Source organism: Gorilla gorilla, chromosome 12, assembly GCF_029281585.2.
Source record: "Gorilla gorilla gorilla isolate KB3781 chromosome 12, NHGRI_mGorGor1-v2.1_pri, whole genome shotgun sequence".
In the NCBI taxonomy this organism is placed as follows: Eukaryota; Metazoa; Chordata; class Mammalia; order Primates; family Hominidae; genus Gorilla; species Gorilla gorilla.
In genome coordinates this window covers 113,765,893-113,780,321 of record NC_073236.2, presented here as the reverse complement: position 1 = coordinate 113,780,321, position 14,429 = coordinate 113,765,893, and the positions used below count along the sequence as shown (strand labels likewise).

Genomic DNA, 14,429 nt, shown 5'->3' with positions numbered 1-14,429 from the left:
CTGGCTTATCTCTTTAATGGATTGTGAGCGAGTGGTGGGCAGGGACTCTAGTCCTTTTTGTGTTTTCACAGATCTTATTGCATTGCTGTCCACGCAGCAGGTGCTCAGAACATGCAGTGAGTGAACCGGTGACGTTCCTTCAGCTTCCCTCTCCCACCACATTCAAGCAGGGGATGCAGCGGCCTCCTTTTCCCCACCCCCACTTCCATACATTCACAGTTCCATCTTGATTCAAAGGCAACTTCAATGATAACTTTTAGGCTGGGCACAGTGGCTCACGCCTGTAATCCCAGCACTTGGGAGGCCGAGGCTGGCGGATCACTTGAGGTCAGGAGTTTGAGACAAGCCTGGCCAACATGGCGAAACCCTGCGTCTACTAAAAATATAAAAATTAGCCTGCTGTGGTGGCACGTGCCTGTAATCCCAGCTACTTGGGAGGCTGAGGCAAGAGAATCACTTGAACCCGAGATAGGTTTTAGTGAGCCGAGATCATGCCACTGCACTCCAGCCTGGGCAACAGAGCAAGACTGTCTTAAAAAAAAAAAAAGAAAGAAAGAAAGAAAGAAAAAGAAAAAAGGCGGGGCCTGGTGGCTCACGCCTGTAATCTCAGCACTTTGGGAAGCTGAGGCGGGAGGATCACGATGTCAGGAGTTTCAGACCAGCCTGACCAACATGGTGAAACCCCATCTCTACTAAAAATACAAAAATTAGCCAGGCATGGGAACGCATGCCTGTAATCCCAGCTACTCAGGAGGCTGAGGCAGGAGAATCACTTGATCCTGGGAGGCGGAGGTTGCAGTGAGCCGAGATCACACCACTGCACTCCAGCCTAGGCAACAGAGCGAGACTCCGCCTCAAAAAAAAAAAAAAAATTTAAAGTTCAAATTTATTCTTACTACTTCCAGGTATTGGATACATTAGTTGACTCCTGTGAATCATTTCCTTGTCTCTAAAGGAGATGGACTAGAAAGCTCTCTGACAGTTCAATGGAAATATTCTACAATTCTGTAGTCCACCTTGCTGGATTAGCCAGGACTCCAATACCCCAACTCTTGTGGGGTTGGCAGTGGGGCTTGCATGGAGAAACTATAAATTAAACGTAGGGTCGCTCCGCCACCGTGTGACCAATCCTGGAAACTGCATTTCTTCAGTGTGCCATGAGAGATTTCTCAAAAGCCCATCAAGATTTTAGGGTAATATAGCCACACAAAATTAAATGATCTCTCCCTACCCCCACCAGCATGGCAGACACGGAATTTTAAAAGTATAAACCTACAAAGATAAAAATTAGGGAGCAAGAGACATCAGCAAGTGAGAATTAAAATTTTTATGTATGTAAATATTAGTCTTTAAAAAATGGAAGATGGAAAACAGAGCTAACTGACATGGAGCATAAGTTACAACCTCAATGTTTTCAAAGGGGGATGCCGATAAGAAGTGGGTGTATTTTCTCTGATGGGATCCCAAGAATTCCAGGATTTATAGGTACCAGTTACCATGGACAACTGAGGCATATGGCAATGGGCTAAAAATGGAGCAAGGAAATAACGGATCCCAAGTGTCCCTTCCCACCCCTTACAGCCAGGAGTTGCTGTCACCCCTCTTCAAGCCTTATTATTTGCAGAAATGAAACTATAGAGGCTTCAGACCTGAGGCCACCAGGCCCAGAGAGAGGTGGAGGTGAGTCATAGTATCAAAAACAAGGAATGAAGTGGACGTCTGTCTTGAATGATGGGCTCCTAAGCTTCTTTCCTTCATTCTTCCTTCCCTTTCCCAGAATTTTAGCAGCCAAATACGTGTACTCAGGCAGAAGATTAGGAAGTCCTTCTGTCACATGGAAGTTCACCAACAAAAAGGCCCCTCATAGCAGATTCCTCCAGTTCTGAGGACATATAAACACATACAAAGTTTCCAATCTACCAAAACCGTATATACGAAATCAGTCAACATAAAGAAAAGTATAGGAAAATTAATAACAATCTACAGAAAAAAATAGCCGGGCATGGTTGCACACACCTATAATCCCAGCCACTCAGGAAACTGAGGTAGGAGAATTGCTTGAACCCAGGAGGTGGAAGTTGCAGTGAGCTGAGATTGTGCCACTGCACTCCAGCCTGGCAACAGAGCAACAATGTCTCAAAAAATAATAATAATAAAAATAAATAAATAAATAAAATAAATAAAAATAACAATCCACATACCTGACACCCAGATTGAGTCAGATATTCAGTTCTTCATGTTGACATAAAAGAGACCGTAAAACAACTAACAAACATAAAAAGGAAACTTCCGGGGAAAAAAGGTAAGGAAAACCAAAGAAAAACCCCAAACTCACTTTAAGCAATATTTTTGAATGACATGGGATCCATAAATTAAGAATAGGATGCTATAAAAAAGAACAAATAATGAAAAAATGATCTCTAAAATAAAAAGTATCCACTGAAATAAAATGATTCAAGAGAAGAATAGGCCAGGCACAGTGGCTCCTGCCTGTAATCCCAGCACTTTGGGAGGCCCAGGCAGGCAGATCACTTGAGGACAGGAGTTTGAGACCAGCCTGGCCAACATAGTGAAACCCCATCTCTACTAAAAATACAAAAATTAGCTGGATGTCGTAGCATATATTTATAGTCCCAGCTACTCGGGAGGCTACTCTGGAGGCTGAGGCAGAAGAATCGCTTGAATCCAGGAGGCGGAGGTTGCAGTGAGCTGAGATCGAGCCACTGCACTCCAGCCTGGGCAACAGAGCAAGACTCTGTCTCATTAAAAAAAAAAAAAAAAAAGTGGGGGAAATAAATTTCTGTTCTTTATAAATTAGCCAGTCTATAGTATTCTGTTATAGCAGCACGAAACAGACTAAGACATAAAGTAATTATCAGAGAGAAAATACAAAAATAGAAAAGGAACTTACTTGTCAAATGTAAAGGCAAAATAAATGACATATTCAGATATGCAAACAGGTAAATGTTTTTTTTTCCCTTGCTGTCCTTCTCAGGAATCTACTCCAGGAAAAGGAAAGAGTACACCAAGGTAAAGAAAAGCCAGAGACTCAGAAAACAGGGACTCAAGTGTGGGCCAGTCCTGGAGGGGCTATGTAGTTGGACTTGGAAGCAGCCTATCCAGAGGGGAGCAGGAAGACAGTCTCCAGGAAAACCAGTGGAAGAAATAATATTGATAGGTGGGTGATATAGCTGAGGGACAGTGCAAAATCATGAGGATAAAAAACAAAACCTTTCTATCTGCTGGGAGCAGCTCTCTGAGAGCTAGGATGAAATCTGTCCTGTCTCACACAGGATCCCCAGTGCCTGACTATTCCTGGCACATAGTAGGTGCCCAAGAAATTTTGTTAAATGAGGCCAGGCATGGTGGCTCACACCTGTAATTCCAGCCCTTTTGGAGGCCAAAGCAGAAGGATCTCTTGAGCCCCTGAGTTTGAGACCAGCCTAGGCAACATAGGGAGAGTCCATCTTTACAAAAAATAAAAAATTAGCTTGGTGTGGTGCTATGTGCCTGTGGTCCCAACTTGAGGTGCTAAGGTGGGAGGATCACTTAAGTCTGGAGGTCGAGACTGCAGTAAGCCATGATCACACAACTGCACTCCAGCCTGAGCAACAGAGTGCAGACCCTATCTCAAAATATATATATATGTGTGTGTGTGTGTGTGTGTGTGTGTATATATATATGCATAGTTAGATGAGTGAATGAATGAATGCATGAAGGAGAGCAGATCAAGCTTCCCATTTGTGCTTTAAGCCGGGTGCTAAAGCAGACCAGCTAACCTGAGCACCTGAGCGCCCCTCCTCCACTACAGATACCTTAGAAATACAACATCAGTATAATTTTGAATGCATAATCAAGTCCTCAAGAAAGCAAAGATAATCTGAAGGAGAAACAGGTCACTTACAAATCATTTTTGTTTTGTTTTTATTGTTGACATATAAAAAAAACATACATATATGTACACATCTTTATGTATACAGACCCTAATAGATCTGCCTTGCCCACAGGCTTTTTTTTTTTTTTTTTTTTTTTGAGACGGAGTCTCACTCTGACACCTCGGCTGGAATGCAGTGGCGTGATCTCAGCTCATTTCAACCTCCGCCTCCCAGGTTCAAGGGATTCTCCTGCCTCAGCCTCCTGAGTAGCTGGGATTACAGGCACATACCACCATGGCCGGCTAATTTTTGTATTTTTTGATAGAGATGGGGTTTCACCATGTTGGCCAGGCTGGTCTCAAACTCCTGAGCTCAGGTGATCCGCCTGCCTTGGCTTCCCAAAGTGCTGGGATTACAGACACCTCTTTGTGGTCTCTGCTCAAATGTCCCCTTGTCATTGAGACCTTCCCTGGCCACACTGCATAGGACAGGAACAACACCTCTCCCAGTCCTGAATTCGCTATCCTTTTCACTTGGCTTTCTTTTTTCCTCCACAGCTATTTCCACCACCTGACATATTAACATTTACTGTTCATTTGTTTATTGCCTGTCTCTGCTAGGATAGAAGCTCCAAGTGGGCAGGGGCTCTTTCTGTCTTATTCATGACTCTGTCTTCAGCACCTAGAACAGCACCCACTGCATGAACGATGCTATTTGTTGAATGAATAAACCTGATCTCTTGTGCCCCTACTTCCTACTGGGAAATCTACAGTGAAGAGAGGAGAATAAAACTAACATTTTTGCAGCATTTTCTTAGGGTCTTGGAGGGATTCCTAGTGTCCCAAAGGTGCTTGTCTGAGTCCTGAAAGTGAAGGGGCTATTTGTAGTAAACAAACAAACAAACAAACAAAAAACCCACTTTAGGACATAATATAGGAAGTGGGCTGGGCTCAGTGGCTGGTGCCTGTAATTCAGCACGTTGGGAGGCTGAAGTGGGAGGATCACTTGAGCCCAGGAATTCGAGACCAGCTGAGGCAACAGTGAAGTCCTATTTCTACAAAAAATTAAAAAATTGGAGGGGTGGGCATGCATGGGATAAAGGGAAGTGAAGCCAGGGCTTGGGACACTTTTTCTGCCCATGAAGTCTCAGATTCATTCTTAAGGAACTGAGAACTTAATCTTCCAAAATGTCAAAAAGACCATCTTATGCCCCAACTCCCACCCCAGCTCCTGCAACACAAATGTCCAGTACACCAGGGTTTGTGGGATAAAATCCTTACAGTCATCTCACCTACAACAACTACAGGCTGGGAGGCAACCCAGGCACCAATAGCCGGGTCCCAGCGTCCTTTGGTATTATGATTCCAAAACCCCCAAAGCCACCAGATAAGCCGCTGATGCGCTACATGAGGTACAGCAGAAAGGTCTGGGACCAAGTAAAGGCTTCCAACCCTGACCTAAAGTTGTGGGAGACCGGCAAGCTTATTGATGGCATGTGGGGAGATCTCACTGATGAAGAGAAACAAGAATAAACAAATACAAAGCAGAAAAGATAGAGTACAATGAATCTATGAAGACCTCTAATTCCACACGAACCTTGCTTACATAAATGCAAAAAGTCATGCAGAAGCTGCTTTAGAGGAAGAAAGTGGACAGAGGCAGTCTCGCATGAAGAGAGGAGAACCTGACGTGAGCATTCAGCTTGCTGAAGATCCAGATAATTGTGACGATGGCTTTTCATTTTTTTTTTTTTTTTTTGTGACAGAGTCTCGCTCTGTCGCTCAGGCTGGAGTGCAGTGGCGTGATCTCAGCTCACTGCAACCTCCGCCTCCTGGGTTCAAGCGATTCTACTGCCTCAGCCTCCCCAGTAGCTGAGATTACAGGCACGCACCACCACGCCTGGCTACCTTTTTAAAAAATCTTTAGTAGAGATGGGGTTTCACAATGTTGGCCAGGCTGGTCCTGACCTTGTGATCCACCTGCCTCGGCCTCCCAGAGCGCTGGAATTATGGGCGTGAGCCACCGTGCCGGGCTGACAATGGCTTTTCAGTGGAGCATACGGACACCGCCCGTTTCCAGAGAAATCATGGCCGCATCAGTGAAATCCTTAGTGACAGTGTGGTGCCAGACATTCCGTCCGCTGTCACAACAGCTAGAATGCAGGTCCTCAAGCGACAGGTCCAGTCCTTAATGGTTCATCAGCGAAAACTAGAAGCTGAACTTCTTCAAATAGAGGAACGGCATCAGAAGAAGAAGAGGAAATTCCTGGAAAGCACGGCTTCATTTAACAGTGAACTTAAAAGGTTGTGCGGTCTGAAGGTAGAACTGGATATGGAGAAAACTGTAGCTGAGATTGCACAGGCAGAGAAACAGGGCCGCAAAAGGCAGGAGGAAAGGGAGGAGGCGGCAGTGCAAGCTGAGCCAGTCAGAGCAGCCTCGTTCCTGAGGAAGAGCAAGCGGGCAACAAAGGCGAGGAAAAGAAAGACGACATGAACCTTCCAAGGGAGACAGAGGAGACACACTCTGAAGAAGAGCCAACAGAACAGTGAAGAAGGCATGTCTACTCCTGAGGACAAGGAGAGTGGGTAGGAGGGGTCGACTGTATGGCAGAGAAGGAACAAGTGATAGTAACACTGGCTTGGAGAGTAACAGCCAACAGTGGAAGAGCCACCAACAGATCTCATACCAAGAGACGAGAAAAAAGAATAAATGTGGCCTTGTTTTATGTGTTCTAAATACTTTTTTGTTTGTTTTTGTTTTTTTGGAAACAGAGTCTTGCTCTGTCGCCCAGGCTGGAGTGCAGTGGCCCGATCTTGGCTCACTGCAACCTCCACCTCCCAGGTTCAAGCTAGTCTCCTGGCTTAGCCTCCGGAGTAGCTGGAATTACAGGTGCCAGCCACCACGCCCGGCTCATTTCTGTATTTTTAGTAGAGATGGTGTTACACCATGTTGGCCAGGCTGGTCTTGAACTCCTGACCTCAAGTGATCCTCACCCACCTTGGCCTCCTAAAGTGCTGGAATTACAGGCATGAGCTACTATGCCTGGCCTTAAATACTTTTCTATTTTTATTTTTATGTTATTATCTTATTTTATAATTTTATTTTTATTTTTGAGACAGAGTCTCACTCTGTCACCCAGGCTGGAGTGCAGTGGCCAGATCTTGGCTCACTGCAACCTCTGCCTCCCGGGTTCAAGTGAATACATACTTTTTTTTAATGAAAAAATGTTTTTTGGTTTAAAAATAAAAAAACTGGCCAGGTGTGGTGGTTCACGCCTGTAATCCCAGCACTTTGGGAGGCTGAGGTAGGTGGATTACTTGAGGTCAGGAGTTTGAGACCAGCACGGCCAACATGGTGAAACCCCATCTCCACAAAAAATACAACAATTAGCAGGGCATGGTGGTACGCACTTGTAATCCCAGCTACTCGGGAGGGTGAGGCAGGAGAATCACTTGAACCCGGGAGGCAGAGGTTGCAATGAGCCGAGATTGCACCACTGCAGTCCAGCCTGGGCAACAGAGTGAGACTCTACCTCAAAAAAAAAAAAAAAATTAAAGAATTAGCCGGGCATTGTGGTGCTTGCCTGTAGTCCCAGCTACTTGGGAGGTTGAAATAGAAGGGTCACTTGATCCCAGGAGTTTGAAGCCGCAGTAACCTATGATCACACCACTGCACTCCAGCCTGGGCAACAGAGTGAGACCTTGTTTCGAAAAAAAAAAAAAAAAAAGTCCATATACTATATTATCACTGGATATGCAACTTTACCCTGAACCATACAAAAGTATATTATATACAACTGATTAGAGTTTATAATTTCTTTTTTCAGAACTAAATGTTTTGTTAACATTTAATTTCCCATAATATTATAATATTAAATGTTCACATAAAGAAAAACCAGAAGAGACTATGGACATTTATAAAATAGGATTACACTAAACAGGTTCCAATAAGTTTTAAAAGATTAAAATCATAAAAAGTATCTTCTATGACCACAATAGAAAGTAGAAATCAATAGCAGAAAGAAAACTGGAAAATTTACAAGTATGTGGAAATTACATAACATATGTGGAAATAACTAATTAGTCAAAGAAGAAATCACAGGTGAAATTATAAAATTCCTTGAGATAAATAAAAACTAAAATGCAACATACTAAAACTTATGGGATACAGCAAAAGCAGTGCAAACAGGGAAATCTATAGTTGTAAATGCCTATATTTAAAAATGAAGAAAGATCTCAAATCAGCAATTTAATTTTACACCTCAATGAACTAGAAAAAGAACAAATTAAACCCAAAGTTAACAGAAGGAGAGAAATGGTAAAGATTAGAGTGGAAATAAACAAAATAGAGTATAGGGAGACAATAGAAAGAAAATCAACAAAACTAAGAGTTGGTTTTTTGAAAATAACAGCAAAAGACAAACCCTTAGCTAGATTAAGAAAAAAAAAAAGGCTCTCCCTCCTCTCCCTCCTCTCCCTCTCCCTCCTCTCCCTCTCCCTCCTCTCCCTCTCCCTCCTCTCCCTCTCCCTCCTCTCCCTCTCCCTCCTCTCCCTCTCCCTCCTCTCCCTCTCCCTCCTGTCCCTGTCCCTGTCCCTCTCCCTCTCCCTCTCCCTCTCCCTCTCTTTCCACGGTCTCCCTCTGATGCCGAGCCGAAGCTGGACGGTACTGCTGCCATCTCAGCTCACTGCAACCTCCCTGCCTGATTCTCCTGCCTCAGCCTGCCGAGTGCCTGCGATTGCAGGCGCGCGCCGCCACGCCTGACTGGTTTTCGTATTTTTTTGGTGGAGACGGGGTTTTGCTGTGTCGGCCGGGCTGGTTTCCAGCTCCTAACCGCGAGTGATCTGCCAGCCTTGGCCTCCCGAGGTGCCGGGATTGCAGACGGAGTCTCGTTAACTCAGTGCTCAATGGCGCCCAGGCTGGAGTGCAGTGGCGTGATCTCGGCTCGCTACAACCACCTCCCAGCCGCCTGCCTTGGCCTCCCAAAGTGTCGAGATTGCAGCCTCTGCCCAGCCGCCCCCCCCCCCCCCCCCCCCCCGTCTGGGAAGCGAGGAGCGTCTCCGACTGGCCGCCCATCGTCTGGGATGTGAGGAGCCCCTCTGCCTGGCTGCCCAGTCTGGAAAGTGAGGAGCGTCTCTGCCCGGCCGCCATCCCATCTATGAAGTGAGGAGCACCTCTTCCCAGCCGCCATCACATCTGGGAAGTGAGGAGCGTCTCTGCCCGGCGGCCCATCGTCTGAGATGTGGGGAGCACCTCTGCCCTGCCGCCCCGTCCAGGATGTGAGGAGCGTCTCTGCCCGGCCGCCCCGTCTGAGAAGTGAGGAGACCCTCTGCCTGGCAACCGCCCCGTCTGAGAAGTGAGCAGCCCCTCCGCCTGGCAGCTGCCCCATCTGAGAAGTGTGGAGCCCCTCCGCCCAGCAGCCACCCCGTCTGGGAAGTGAGGAGCATCTCCGCCCGGCAGCCACCTCGTCCGGGAGGGAGGTGGGGGGGTCTTCCCCCGCCCGGCCAGCCGCCCCGTCTGGGAGGGAGGTGGGGGGATCAGCCCCCCGCCCAGCCAGCCGCCCTGTCCGGGAGGTGAGGGGCGCCTCTGCCGGGCCGCCCCTACTGGGAAGTGAGGAGCCCCTCTGCCCGGCCAGCCGCTCCGTCCGGGAGGGAGGTGGGGGGGGTCAGCCCCCCGCCCGGCCAGCCGCCCCGTCTGGGAGGGAGGTGGGGGGGTTAGCCCCCCGCCCGGCCAGCCGCCCCGACCGGGAGGGAGGTGGGGGGGTTAGCCCCCCGCCTGGCCAGCCGCCCCGTCCGGGAGGTGAGGGGCGCCTCTGCCTGGCCGCCCCTACTGGGAAGTGAGGAGCCCCTCTGCCCGGCCAGCCAGCCGCCCAGTCCGGGAGGGAGGTGGGGGGGTCAGCCCACCGCCCAGCCAGCCGCCCCCTCCGGGAGGGAGGTGGGGGGGTCAGCCCCGCGTCCGGCCAGCCTCCCCGTCGGGGAAGTGAGGGGCGCCTCTGCCCGGCCGCCCCTACTGGGAAGTGAGGAGCCCCTCTGCCCGGCCACCACCCCGTCTGGGAGGTGTACCCAACAGCTCATTGAGAACGGGCCATGATGTCAATGGCGGTTTTGTGGAATAGAAAGGGGGGAAAGGTGGGGAAAGGATTGAGAAATCGGATGGTTGCCGTGTCTGTGTGTAGAAAGAGGTAGACATGGGAGACTTTTCATTTTGTTCTGTACTAAGAAAAATTCTTCTGCCTTGGGATCCTGTTGATCTGTGACCTTACCCCCAACCCTGTGCTCTCTGAAACATGTGCTGTATCCACTCAGGGTTGAATGGATTAAGGGCGGTGCAAGATGTGCTTTGTTAAACAGATGCTTGAAGGCAGCATGCTCGTTAAGAGTCATCACCACTCCCTAATCTCAAGTACCCAGGGACACAAACACTGCGGAAGGCCGCAGGGTCCTCTGCCTAGGAAAACCAGAGACCTGTGTTAACACATGTTTATCTGCTGACCTTCCCTCCACTATTGTCCTGTAACCCTGCCAAATCCCCCTCTGCGAGAAACACCCAAGAATGATCAATAAAAAAAAAAAGACAATATACCTTAAACAGTAAAAAAAAAAAAAAAAAAAAAAGACTGAAATAATAACTAAAATTAGAAATGAAAGGAAACTTCATAAATGATGCCACAGAAATGGAAAGAGACTATGATGAATAATTATATGTCAACAAACTGGAAAACTTAGAAGAAATGGATAAATTCCTAGAAACATATAAGCAGCATGACTAAATAATGAAAAAATAGAAATCCGAACAGACCTCTAAGTAGTAAAGACATTGAATTAGTAATCAAAAGCCTCCCAAAAAAGAAAAGCCCTGGACTGGATGGCCTCACTGGAGAATTCTACAAAACATTTAAAGTAGAATTAACAATTCTCAAACTCTGCCAAAAAAAAATTAAAGAAAAAGGAACATTTTCAGTCTCATTTTATTAGGCCAGCATTATCCTGATACCAAAGGCAGACAAGGATCCTATGAGAAAACTACAGACCAATATCCTCGATGAATATTGATGCAAAAATCTTCAACAAAATCTTAGCAAACTGAATTCAACAGCACACAAAAAGTTCATACATCATGACCAAGTGGGATTTAGCCCTGGGATGCAAGGATGGTTCAGCACACAAAAATCAATAAATGTAATACACAGAATGAAGGACAACAATCACATGATCATCTTAATTGTTGCAGAAAAAGCACTTGACAAAATTAAACACCCTTTCATGATTAAAAAACACCCTACAAACTAGGATTATAAAGAAATTACTGGCTGGGTGCGGTGGCTCATGACTGTAATCCCAGCACTTTGGAAGGCTGAGGTGGGTGGATCACCTGAGGTCAGGAGTTCGAGACCAGCCTGACCAACATGGTGAAACTCCATCTCTACTAAATACAAAAAATTAGCCAGGCATGGTGGTACATGCCTGTAATCCCAGCTACTCAGGAGGCTGAGGTAGGAGAATCACTTGAACCTGGGAGGCGGAGGTTGCAGTGAGACAAGATTGTGCCATTGCATTCCAGCCTGGGCAACAGAGTAAGACTCTGTATCAAAAAAAAAAAAAAAAAAGAAGAAGTTTTCTCAACACATTAAAGGTCATATATGAAAAGCCCACAGCTAACAGCATACTCAAAGGTAAAAAAAAAAAAATGAAAATGGAAAAGGTTTCCTTTTCTTAAAGGAAAATTTAGGATCTGGAATAAGGCAAAGATGCCCACTTTGGCTTCTTCTATTCAACATAGTACTGGAAGTCCTAGCCAGAGCAATTAGACAAGAAAAGAAATAAAAGGCATCCAAACTAGAAAGGAAGAAGTAAAATTATCTTTATTCACAGATGACATGCTCTTAAATGTGGAAAACCCTAAAGATTCCACAAAAGATTCTAACAAAATAACTGTTAGAGCTAACATACAAATTCAGTAAAGTTGCAGGATACAAAATAAACACTTGTATACAAAATAGTCATTTGTATTTCTATATACTAACAATGAATAATCTGAATAGGAAATTAAGAAAACAAAACAATTTACAATAGCATCAAAAATAATAAAATACTTAGGAATAAACTTAACCAAGGAGGTGAAAGACTTGTAACTGAATACTACAAAGCATTGCTGAAAGAAATTTAAAAAGACAAATAAATGGAAAGACATCCCATATTCATGGGTTAGAAGACTTAATATTGTTAAACTGTCCATACTACTCAAAGTACTCTACAAATTCAATGCAACCCCTCTCAAAAATCCCCATGGCATTTTTTTTGATAAATAGAAAAAAAAATTAAAATTCATGAGTAATATCAAAGGACCCAAAACAGCCAAAAGAATTACAAATTTGGAGGATTTACACCTACTTTCTGATTTTAAAACTTACTACAAAGCTACAGTAATCAAAATAGTATGGTATTGGCATAAAGACAGACATATAGACCAATGGAACAGAATAGAGAGCCCAGAAATAAAGCCTCATGTTATATGGTCAAAGAATCTTTGACAAGGGTGCCAAAGCTACACAATGAGGAAAGATTAGTCTCTTCAATAAATGATGCTGGGAAAATTGTATATCCACATGCAAAAGAATGATGAATCCTTATCTTATACTATATACAAAAATTAATCCAGAATAAAGGCCTAAATATAGACCTAAAATTATAAAACTCCTAGAAGAAAGCATAGGGGAAAAATCTTCGTGACATTGGACTTGGCAATGCTTTCTTGTATATGACACCAAAAGCACAGATAACAAAAGCAAAAATAGGACAAATTGAACTACATCAAACTTAAAAACTTTCACACAGCAAAGGAAACAATCAAAAGAGTGAAAAAGCAACCTACAGAATGGGAGGAAAATATTTGTAAACCATATATCAGATAAGGGAATAATATCCAGAATATATAAAGAGCTCTTATAACTCAATAATACAAAACTAAATAATCTTATTTTAAATTGGGCAACAGACTTGAATAGACATTTCTCCATAGAAAATATACAGATGGTCAGCAAACACAAGAAAAGATGCTCAACATCACTAATCATCAGGGAAATGCAAATCAGAACCACAATGAGATACCACTTCATCCATTAAGAGGCTCACTATAAAAAAGGAAAAAAAAAACAGAAAATAATAAGTGTTGGAGAGCATGTGGAGTAATAGGAATCCTTGCGCATTGTTTGTGGGATTCTAAATGGTGCATTTGCTATGGAAAACAGTACAGCAGTTTCTCAAAAAATTAAAAATAGAGCTCTCTCCCTCTCCCTCTCCCTCTCCCTCTCCCTCTCCCTCTCCCTCTCCCTCTCCCTCTCCCTCTCCCCACGGTCTCCCTCTCCCTCTCTTTCCACGGTCTCCCTCTGATGCCGAGCCGAAGCTGGACGGTACTGCTGCCATCTCAGCTCACTGCAACCTCCCTGCCTGATTCTCCTGCCTCAGCCTGCCGAGTGCCTGCGATTGCAGGCGCGCGCCGCCACGCCTGACTGGTTTTCGTATTTTTTTGGTGGAGACGGGGCTTCGCTGTGTCGGCCGGGCTGGTCTCCAGCTCCTAACCACGAGTGATCTGCCAGCCTCGGCCTCCCGAGGTGCCGGGATTGCAGACGGAGTCTCATTAACTCGGTGCTCAATGGCGCCCATGCTGGAGTGCAGTGGCGTGATCTCGGCTCGCTGCAACCACCTCCCAGCCGCCTGCCTTGGCCTCCCAAAGAGCCGAGATTGCAGCCTCTGCCCGGCCGACCCCCCGTCTGGGAAGCGTGGAGCGTCTCCGCCTGGCCGCCCATTGTCTGGGATGTGAGGAGCCCCTCTGCCTGGCTGCCCAGTCTGGAAAGTGAGGAGCGTCTCTGCCCGGCCGCCATCCCATCTGGGAAGTGAGGAGTGCCTCTTCCCGGCCGCCATCCCATCTAGGAAGTGAGGAACGTCTCTGCCCGGCCGCCCATCGTCTGAGATGTGAGGAGCGTCTCTGCCCGGCCGCCCCGTCTGAGAAGTGAGGAGACCCTCTGCCTGGCAACCGCCCCGTCTGAGAAGTGAGCAGCCCCTCCGCCCCGCAGCCGCCCCGTCTGAGAAGTGAGGAGCCCCTCCGCCCAGCAGCCACCCCGTCTGGGAAGTGAGGAGCGTCTCCGCCCAGCAGCCACCCCGTCCGGGAGGGAGGTGGGGGGATCAGCCCCCCGCCCGGCCAGCCGCCCTGTCCGGGAGGTGAGGGGCGCCTCTGCCCGGCCACCCCTACTAGGAAGTGAGGAGCCCCTCTGCCCGGCCAGCCGCTCCGTCCGGGAGGGAGGTGGGGGGGTCAGCCCCCTGCCCGGCCAGCCGCCCCGTCCGGGAGGGAGGTGGGGGGGTTACCCCCCCGCCTGGCCAGCCGCCCCCGTTCGGGAGGTGAGGGGCGCCTCTGCCTGGCCGCCCCTACTGGGAAGTGAGGAGCCACTCTGCCCGGCCAGCCGCCCCGTCCGGGAGGGAGGTGGGGGGGTCAGCCCCCCACCCGGCCAGCCGCCCCGTCCGGGAGGGAGGTGGGGGGGGTCAGCCCCCCGCCCGGCCAGCC

General features: G+C 47.1%; 1 pseudogene; it reads left to right on the top strand.

Moving 5' to 3' along the window:
- The first annotated feature begins 4,765 nt into the window (after positions 1-4,765).
- On the top strand, positions 4,766-6,584 carry LOC101125263 (SWI/SNF-related matrix-associated actin-dependent regulator of chromatin subfamily E member 1-like; annotated as a pseudogene).
- Positions 6,585-14,429: the final 7,845 nt, after the last annotated feature.